At 35.4% G+C, this 7,849-nt stretch overlaps 1 pseudogene; it reads left to right on the top strand.

Moving 5' to 3' along the window:
* The first annotated feature begins 680 nt into the window (after positions 1 to 680).
* On the top strand, positions 681 to 7,421 carry LOC116121687 (annotated as a pseudogene).
* Positions 7,422 to 7,849: the final 428 nt, after the last annotated feature.

Below are 7,849 nucleotides of genomic sequence, written 5' to 3'. Positions count from 1 at the left end.
GTAAATCTTACTTGCTCGATTTTTGGTGATTAATGAGGTCAACGGGAGTAGGGTTTGTTGGGTTTTGGTGAATGTTGATCGGAGAAAATAATGGTGGTGGTGTGGGGTCGCAACGATGTCAGAATCGAAAACGGAATATAAATTTGGATAGTAAAGTGGTATTTTAAAAGTTTGTGGATAGAAAAGTGTCATTAAATCATTATTTGGGTGAAAAAAAAAGTCATCTACTCTTGTTTAAATCATATTTCAAGTACGCCAAAACAAAAATATTTTGTATACAAAGCAAGTCTTGGGTAAATGAAGATATGAAAAAAAAAAAAAAAAAAAATGAAGGAAATGGGTAAATGAAGGGCAACATTGAAATTTTAGCTTTTTTTGAGAGGTCCGAGAAATGTGCAGGGAGATGAAAGACAATTTTCATTACATCTCGGATGGGTACGTCCCAAACCTTCGGGGAGGTAAAGGATAATAATCCTTGAGTGATGGGAAATAGACCCCACCTGTTTTCTATTAAGCCCCATTTTCAATTTTAATCAGGACAAAAATGTAAATAAAAATTTATATTTCTATTAAGCCCCATTTTCAATTTATATATTTGTAACAGCGGGCAGTAGTGTATATTTTTCAGATATTTTGCCGAAAACTAAGACCATAACTTATCCTTTTCAAGGCTTCCTGGTTCAAGCCCACTTTTTTAAAATTTTATGTCATACATCTATGTCAAGTGTCAACCTCTTGCTATTCACCTTTATCAATGTCCAACTCGGGCCCCAACTCAGATTCCTCTACCCAACACCAAAACCAAAACGCCACGGGATTATCATGGAGTTCGACCCTTGTGTTTTCATCCATGGCTCTTGTAATAGCCGTCATGTTGCTCTACCAACTCGACTCCTTCGAGCCGGCCCACATGCCCGTCCACGACCTCACTTCTCCGCCGTTAAAAGCGTTGAAGCGTAATGATCGCATGTTGCAAGGAGCAGAACTCGTGGGCCTGGGAGTCCTCCGGGGACCTGAAGATATTGTTTATGACTCTCGGTCTAACATCATCTACACAGGTTGTGGAGATGGATGGATCAAGCGAGTCACGCTCAACGACTCGGCTGCTGACTCGGTGTGAGAAATGGATCAACACGGCGGGAGACGCTTGGACTCGCTCATCGAAATACGAATCATCGTTGCTGATGCTTACAAGGTCAGTAATTATTTATTTTTCACTTTTGTTTTTGAAAAAATTATTATTCGTGATGAATGATATTTATTTTATATTAACATGTTTAAGATCTGATTTTACTTTCAAAATATGTTATATAATATGATGATATGAAACTTAGTGAAATTAATTCGATTCCGAAAACTTAGGATAAAATTTATAGTCTGGATTGTACTTTTAAAAGGTACGAATAACTGTTACTTGTATTTGAAAGTTATGAAAATATTGTGATTTATCCAAAAAAAAAAAATTTAGAAAATAAATTTCATTTTAGTATTTTTAATATTTAAATACTGTTTCATATATAAATGAAAATCGTTATTATAGGTAAAAGTTATCAAACAAATTTTGATCCACTAAGAAGAAAATTCTTGCAAAACTGAGAAAGCTACCGTGGTCCATATTTCGGATAAGGTTGAATTAATCATTTGAAAAAGAGTAAACGATTTTTCCCACCAAGGTTTGCCTTAATAATTCCACCACCCAAAAAGTTTTAATTACCACTTTCCATCCCACGTTTATATTCTGTGAATACCCAAAATACACTTCACTTTCTCAACTAGTTGACAAGTTACCAAGAGTCAAGGAAGAGGGTTTTTGTAGATGGAAGCCGATAGATCGAATGTGGTGACCAATTGAATATTCTCGTCGAAATCAATAAAAAATTAGCTAAGAATATGAAACCCTAACTTTGCATGCGACATGACGAGAAATCATGTAGAATAAGAAGAGTTTTGTAGAGAGGAGACTGGATATTCAAATGGCGATGATGAGAGAATTTTTTGTGCCAAATCAGCTTTGCGTAGTAAAGAATATAACTTTGGGTTGGAAAGTGATATTATGAAACTTTTTGGTGGGAAAGTGTCATTAAGGCAAACCTTGGGTGGGAAAAACCATTTACTCTTTGAAAAATGTCTAATATGTGCTCTAATATTAATCTATAAGGGTTTTGGTTAGTTGGATGCATTTTTATATAAAATCAGGGTGAGGCGGTTTCGGTACCCTCATTTTTCGGGGAATTCGAATGGAACTGCACAGTGTAGTTCCAAAAAAAGGAACCAGAACTGAAACCGACAGGTTTCTGTTCTTAAATTCAAGGAACTGGAACTGAAATGCAGGTTCCGGTTCCTTACGGTATCCTGTAAAAAAAATTACCCCTCTATTAGTTTAAAATGACAAAAATACCTTAAAAGTTTACAAATACACCCTGACAAATTAAGAAAACTATATTATAGTTTTTAACTTTTGATTACTTATCATTTGTATCCAATGTACTCATAAATCCTCTAACTTTAGGCAACACTTGAATTCAATCAATTCACACAAATTCACATAAAATTTTCAATCAAAACCAAAACACAAACAAGTTCAAGCAGATACTCGCTTCAGATTCTTTCCCGGTTTCGGTTTTGATTTCGAAACCTATAGGAACCGGAATCAGAACCAACAAGTGATTCCAATAAAATGGAATCGGAACCTACCACACAATGTCGGTTTTGGTAAGTTCAATTCCGGTTCGGTTCTATCCCCTACCCGTGCTCACCCCTATATAAAACAAACAAAACACATTTTTTAAAGCATCCATATAATGTTTGTTAACCGCTACTGGACACCAAGTTAACATAACTCTTTATAATTAACAAAACAATTCGTGAAAGAATTATTAGCAGTTTGATAATTTTAACTTGAAATGTTGATCTCTATATGCAATAGGGGCTTCTGAGGATAATAGGAAATAAAATTGAGGTGCGAACAGAGGAGGCAGAGGGTAAAAAGTTCGGGCTGACAAATGCTGTAGAAATTGCTGAAGATGGGATGATATATTTTACAGATGCTTCATATAAATATAACTTATCTCTTCCGATATGGGATTTTTTAGAGGGTAAGCCCTTTGGCAGATTATTGAGTTTTGATCCTATAACAAAGAAAACCAGAGTGTTGCTTCATCATCTCTACTTTGCCAATGGAGTTACAGTCTCACCAGATCAAACTTTTCTAGTGTTTTGCGAGACAACGATGTATGTTTTCCAATCTATTGCCTTTATCTGATCAATAACACTACGGACACCGAAAAAGTTGTACCGAATTTCTGTACCGGCCTATGTGTAACGCGTGTCTCAATTTTTTTACAATTTTTTTCTAGTGAACGGCTGTCCATCACATTTGGACGGCCATTAACTCACATGGACACCCATCCATATTATATGGACATGCGTCTATATACAAGGGACGGGCGTCCCCATTTAAAGGACGCTTGTCCCTGATTAAAATACAATTAAAAAATTTGTAAAACATTAGGGACGGCCGTCTATCCATAATGGATGGTCGTCCATTACTTTTGAACAGGTGCCCACAAATAATAGACGCTCGTCCTTGACCCAAATATGAAAAAAAAAAAAAAAAAAAAACTTTTGGGACGACCATCCATAAATTTTGGACGATTGTCCTTATGTTTTGATGGGCGTCCATTCCTAATGGACTAATGGACGCCTATCCCTTACATTCGTCCATACTTTTAATAAAAAACAGTGTGGAGCTGTGCATTCTGGGCTCTGCTTTCTTCTTTCTTCTTTCTTCTTCTCCTGAAACGCGCTGCCAGCTGCATAGTTGTTGTGCTTCTTCCTCCTATATTATGCACCAAAATTCATGAGGACCTAAAAAAGAAAGCATGCAACAAAAGACGTTGTTTTTCTATAAAGGGATAATCAAAACCAAGAACAAATAAAAATTGTAGTGAATAATACTGAAAGAAACCAAAAAGAGAAAAAAAGGAAGAAGAGGGAAAGGGAAAGGGAACCACCATCTTTGTTCTTCTCTCCTTTCCAACTTGGGTAAGTACTTGAAGTTGGATCTCTGGTTAGAGAGAAAGAGAAGAAGAGGGAAGAGAGAAAGTTAGTTTGATTAGAAAAGAAGAGTGACGACTGGTGCGAGATTTAAAGAGGTGAAAGATAAAGGGTCCAAACTGGGGAGAGAATGGTCTANAAGCCATTTACTCTTTGAAAAATGTCTTAATATGTGCTCTAATATTAATCTATAAGGGTTTTGGTTAGTTGGATGCATTTTATTTATATAAAATCAGGGTTGAGCGGTTTCGAGTACCCTACATTTTTCGGGGGAATTCGAATTGGAACTGCACAGTGTAGGTTTCCAAAAAAAGGAACCAGAACTGAAACCGACAGGTTCTGGTTCTTAAATTCAAGGAACTGGAACCTGAAATGCAGGTTCCGGTTCCTTACTCGAGTATCTTGTAAAAAACAATTACCCCTCTATTAGTTTAAAAAATGACAAAAATACCTTAAAAGTTTACAAATACACCCCTGACAAATTAAGAAAACATATATTTAGTAGTTTTTAACTTTTGATTACTTATTCATTTGTATCCAATGTGACTCATAAATCCTCTAATCTTTAGGCAACACTTGAATTCAATCAATTCATCATAATTCACATAAAATTTCTCAATCAAAACCAAAACACAAACAAGTTCCAAGCAAGATACTCGCTTCAGATTCTTTTCCCCGGTTTCGGTTTTGATTTCGAAACCTATAGGAACCGGAATCAGAACCACACAATGTTGATTCCAATAAAATGGAATCGGAACCTACCCGCACAATGTCGGTTTTGGGTAGGTTCTAATTCCGGTTCCGGTTCTATCCACTACCAGTGCTCACCCCTATATAAAACAAAACAAAACACATTTTTTAAAGCATCCATATAATCAGTTTGTTAACCGCTACTGGACACAAGTTAACATAACTCTTTATAATTAACAAAACAAATTCGAGTGAAAGAATTATTTAGCAGTTTGACTAATTTTAACCTTGAAATGTTGATCTCTATTATGCAATAGGGGCTTCTGAGGATAATAGGAAATAAAATTGAGGTGCTAACAGAGGAGGCAGAGGGTAAAAAGTTCGGGCTGACAAATGCTGTAGAAATTGCTGAAGATGGGATGATATATTTTACAGATGCTTCATATAAATATAACTTATCTCTTCCGATATGGGATTTTTTAGAGGGTAAGCCCTTTGGCAGATTATTGAGTTTTGATCCTATAACAAAGAGAACCAGAGTGTTGCTTCATCATCTCTACTTTGCCAATGGAGTTACAGTCTCACCAGATCAAACTTTTCTAGTGTTTTGCGAGACAACGATGTATGTTTTCCAATCTATTGCCTTTATCTGATACCATTAGACATTGAATTATAGGTGTCTAGACTTATTTACACTGTTGGTGTTGGGAAATGGGAATGCCCTAAAGCAGACCTGGCATCGGGAAACAAATTCGCATTTAAAAATGGAGTCAGCGCATTGTAGTTTGTTAGTGGTGCTGCTGGCCAAAGAGTTTATTTAAAACTATAAGCATTGTGAAATATACCCAAGGTTTGCTGTAACGATAAGTTAGTATCCAAAAGATTTTAAAACGACAAACAGGTATCTCCCGTCATGTGTTATTAGTGATTTCTGTTTGTTAACAGTGAAAAGACTAAAATGCCCTTGAAAGTTTGATATTTTAGTTTTTCATAAATTTTTAAAAAACCCGCTAGGTTTGCTAATTTAACTAAACACCCCCATTTATAAAAAGTTTGTTAAATGATAAAAACACCCCCACCACCTGTAGTACCAGATTTCGGCCACCACCACCGGAATCTGGCTAGAAATTGCATTACGATCCAGACCCCTTCGGATCTGTGTCGTAACGAGTCGATCTGGCTTTTTCTGGCCAGATCTATGGCTGATCTGGCCGTAGACACCTCAGATGAAGTTTTGTGGCCACGACGGCCAGAGCTAGCCATAGATCTGGCCTTTTCTGGCCAGATCAGCCACAGATCTGGCCGAAAAATGCTAGATCGACACGTTACGACACAGATTCGATGGGTCTGTGTCGTAACGCAATTTCCCTGCCAGTTTCCGGCGGTGGTGGCTGGAATCTGGCACTGCAGGTGGGGGGTGTTTTTGTCATTTAACAAACTTTTTATATATGGGGGTGTTTAGTTAAATTAGTAAACCTAGGGGGTTTTTTAGAAATTTTTACATTTATAAAAAACTAAAATATCAAAATTTCAAGGGTATTTTAGTCTTTTCACTATGAATAAACAGAAACTATTAACAGCACATGACAGAAGGTACCTGTTTATCGTTTCAAAACCTTTTGGATATCAACTTGTCGTTTCGGCAAACCTTGGGTATGCATAAGTCGTTCGGCCTATTTTAAAAATGCTCACAAGATGTTAAATAAACTATTTTACAGCTTATAAAAAAAGCTCCCATAAGCTCTTTTTGAACTTTGTTTAAAGTGTTGAAATTTAAAAAATATTGATATTATATTCTATAAAATATTTTTTATGTTTGACTTGATTTACTTTTTTGTGCAAAAAAATCTTTTTCGTAAATTAATGCTATAAGTCTCTTTAAATTTTTCTAACCAAAGAATAACTAACAAATTTTTCACAAAAGTTCTATTTTAATAAGATTTTCTTCCATATGCTTTACTCGAAGAAACTGTACCAAATGGACCCTAAGTATATTGTTTTAATTTCTACTATCTCAAAGGGTTAATGTTTGCAGGAGAAGATGCAGAAAGTATTACATAATAGGAAAGGAATCAGGATGCGTGGAAAATTTTATTGAGAATCTGCCTGGCCTTCCGGACAACATTCACTATGATGGACAAGGTCTTTACTGGATTGCTTTAGCTACGGTAAAACAATATTCTTCAGTTGGTAATTTTTGACATGAATGAATTTATTTTACCATCATTTGAGTCATGAACACTTTCTGCAATCATGCAGGAACTTACAAAATTCTGGGATCTAGCATTTCGATATCCGTTCATCCGAAAGTTTGCAGGAATTGTGAATAAATACGTAGTGTTACCACGTATGTCGAAAAATGCTGGGGTTATGGCTGTTGACGTGGAAGGAAATCCAATTGCTCATTACCAAGATCCTGGAATACCTATGATAACCAGTGGGATCAAGATTGGAGATTATCTATATTGTGGTTCCACACACGATCCCTATATTCTGCGCCTCGATCTGAACCAACATCCGACAAGCGCAACTGTATGAGTGAGCAATCCTCAATATGATCAAAAACAGTATTGCTTTCAGCTGCATAATAGCAGCTTCAACACAAATGCATAATGCTTATTTTTAAGTTTCATTGTAGATTTCATTTTAACAGCTCCATAATGTTTATTTAATTGCTTGTGAATAAAATGCATTGATATATTTAAAATTTTGATTTTATATATATTACTCTTAACGAATTCCTTTAATAGCATATGTTATAAATCCATAAAACTACTAATGCAAGAATTTAAAAAAAGTATGACCTGTACAATTTCTATTGATATGACGATTTAATATAATTTCTATTATTTTTGTCATGTATTATATATTGATCAGAAAGTTAAATATTAAATCTGGACTAGGACAAAAGATAAAAATAATTAAAACTCAAGGATAGATAATAACTAAAAAAAGACAAGGAAATGATCATTGTCCAAGAAGTAATCAGTCAAAAAAGATAAGCCAAAAGAACCCTTCATTTTCTCTCCATGAAAACCCTAGTTAGGGATATGCAAGTCTTATGAAATTCATGGCCTACACTGTTTCTTTGCTACATGCAATC

The sequence above is a fragment of the Pistacia vera genome, unplaced genomic scaffold, assembly GCF_008641045.1.
Source record: "Pistacia vera cultivar Batoury unplaced genomic scaffold, PisVer_v2 Contig127, whole genome shotgun sequence".
Lineage (NCBI taxonomy): Eukaryota > Viridiplantae > Streptophyta > Magnoliopsida > Sapindales > Anacardiaceae > Pistacia > Pistacia vera.
Note: the sequence above shows the minus strand (reverse complement) of the source record. Positions and strands in the feature narration are given on the sequence as shown.